The sequence below is a fragment of the Corvus brachyrhynchos genome, unplaced genomic scaffold (assembly GCF_000691975.1).
Source record: "Corvus brachyrhynchos isolate BGI_N302 unplaced genomic scaffold, ASM69197v1 scaffold92, whole genome shotgun sequence".
Taxonomy (NCBI): Eukaryota; Metazoa; Chordata; class Aves; order Passeriformes; family Corvidae; genus Corvus; species Corvus brachyrhynchos.
The window spans coordinates 4190231-4192870 of NW_008236973.1; positions in this window are offsets into that span (position 1 = coordinate 4190231).

Sequence of the window (2640 nt, forward strand, 5' to 3'; positions counted from 1 at the left end):
TGCCCCGCCGCTGCTGTGTGAGCCGCGACAGGCAGCGCCCCTGGGCCCTGGGGGCTCACTGCGCCTGCCTGCGCTGGGGCGCTGGAGCTGTCGGGATGCTGTAATGCTGGGGGATTCTTCTGGCGTTCAAAGTGTTTGCGGTTGTAGGGCTGAAAATGGCTGGCACCTATGTACAGTGGGAGACCAACTGGCTGAGTCCTGAAGTCTGTGTCCCGTGATAATGGAGATAAAGTTTGCCGCTGGTTGTTGCAGTGCTCTTAAAGTAAACCTATCAACCAACATGAAAACCAGCTTCCATCTCTGGGCCAGCAAGTGATGGGCCCTCACCGCCCCCTGCTCAGGTATTGACAGGTGAGGACCATGCTTGCAGCAGCACCGTGGGGCTTTGCATCTTCTCAGCCTATCCCCGGGGCAAAAGTAGGAGGGTTCCCGCGAGGCTGTGATCAGTTCTACAGGTCTGTGCCGCTGCAGCTGCGGTCAGAGGGGCACTGTGCAGCAGCATCAGGGATCCATGCCTGAAAATAGGAGGAGGAGTCAAAAGGCAAGGGAGAGGTGAAAGAGCTCAGTGGTGCCAGGTTAGCACTGCTGTGCTGCAGGGTGGCAAACACAGGTTTCATTATTCTGTAGTGTGAGCTTCTTGCACAGGAAGTTTGGAGGGGTTTAGCAATCTGCTTTCCTTTGCCCTCTGCTAAGTGAAGGGCATCTGCTTCATGAATATTCCATTACCCTGCTGTTCCCTGCAAGCCCTCAACCAACTTTTGAAAATAAACAAGTGTACACACTTCTAGTCAACAGCATCCAGCCCTTGCTTTCTTTTCTTCCCCTCTCCTCTAAATAGTAAAAAATGCCAGATGTTTTTTGCATGTAATTTGTAATCTCTTAGATAGATCTCTCACAAAACATGAAAGTGTACTGCAGATAGATCCCAAGGAATTATCATCTCTTCAGCCAGGCTATTAATCTGATTTAAATTATTTTAAGAAACTCGCTTCTTCCTTAATGCTTTCCAACAAGGGTCTCAAAACTCCTTTCAAAAGTATATTTTGATTTCTGGAGAATATGCCACCAATGAACATTATAAATCTGAACTCCTATGACTACCTGTGTTATTGCACAAGCCAGCTGGAACTTGGCCAGGATCATTTTCTCTATTTGTGGACCACACAGCCAAGCTAACATGTAAGAAATAGAGAAATTTCTATGTATTATTCATATTAATTATTTGTATTCAACTGAGGCTGGACTCTTTGTGATATGTATTTTAACAGATGTATCATTCGTATAAATGTGCAAGAAATGGGATTTCAGTTCTGGAGGGATATTTGCCTTTCCAGACCTTCTTGCTTTTCATTCAAGATGGGCACAAAAATCTACCTAATATAACAGCAGGAAAAAATATAACCAATATTTTCATGTTTTTTTCTGCGCATCTAAGCCATTTTCAAATCTGGATTTTAATCTAAAATTTAGCTGATTCATCCATTCTTATTATGAGTTGGGGTGTCTGAGTTTGCAATCTTAGATTTCTGTGTCTTGTGATCTCTGAAGATAATGGAGATAAGATGACTTGCCTCAGGGAGAGAACTGGAAGATGGGTCTGATCACGAAGGGCTCAGATAATGGCACGTCTGTGTACTTGTAGGTAGATACAAGAATAGTTGGTGGAAATTGCCCAGAAGAAGTAATAAGGTAGCATCACTCAAAATTTGGAGGGTAAAAGCAGCAAGGAAAGGAAGATGATCCCTCCACAAGTAATAAAAGGAAATTGGTAAGTAAAATACAAGCTTTCAAAAAATAAACCCTTTTTGTTTTGCTTTTGCTTACAACTGAATGATATTTTTATGGGGAAGAAAACCCCAGTATTTTAAAGGAAACAAAACTGTACTCTGAGAATTGTTACTCATTAGAAGTATTTCTCAACTGGTTTCACAAGGCAAGAAAACTCAAATGCCCTAACTCCCGGACCAGAGCCCACCCACCAAGTTATTTGCCTCTCCAGAGGAAGCAGATAATTTTGATACCATGAAAATAATATTAGTGCACAAAATTCAGATTCCTAAGGATATTAGCATCTTTTCAGTCCTGAATTAATGAAAAAAATTAGTTCAGAGTAGCAGTGAGCAATTTTTTTTACTGTGTGATATCCAATTCAAAAGGAATTTATCAGCTTCTATCTGCTATTATATATAGCAAAATTAGAGATTTTAGTAAAGAAACCTGAAAGCTGCAGCCATTGAACTTTGATCTAGAAGCCATGCTTGGTAACTTCAGGCTGTAAATAATTCCCTTTCTCTGAGGACTGGATAAAAAGTTAGACATACAGTGCTGTGTGATCAATTGATTTTACTGGCAGTGGGTCGGGTCAGGAGGACCAGAAGAAAGGCTATGGCAGCACAGCCAGTGAATAAATTGCTGGCTCAACCCAGAGTGTAGCCAGTTTTTTCTGAAAAATATATCATCATATATATGGCCAAGTGTACTGCACCATGCTGCAGAGGCTTTGCTCAGGGCTCTATTCAGACTTCTCTGCCTAGAAAATAAAAATACAGTGTGAATAACATTCAGACCTTTATTTTGAATCAAACCCAATGGCATTTGAGATTTTCTGCAAGATGAGTCAATTCATACTCACTTCAGCAG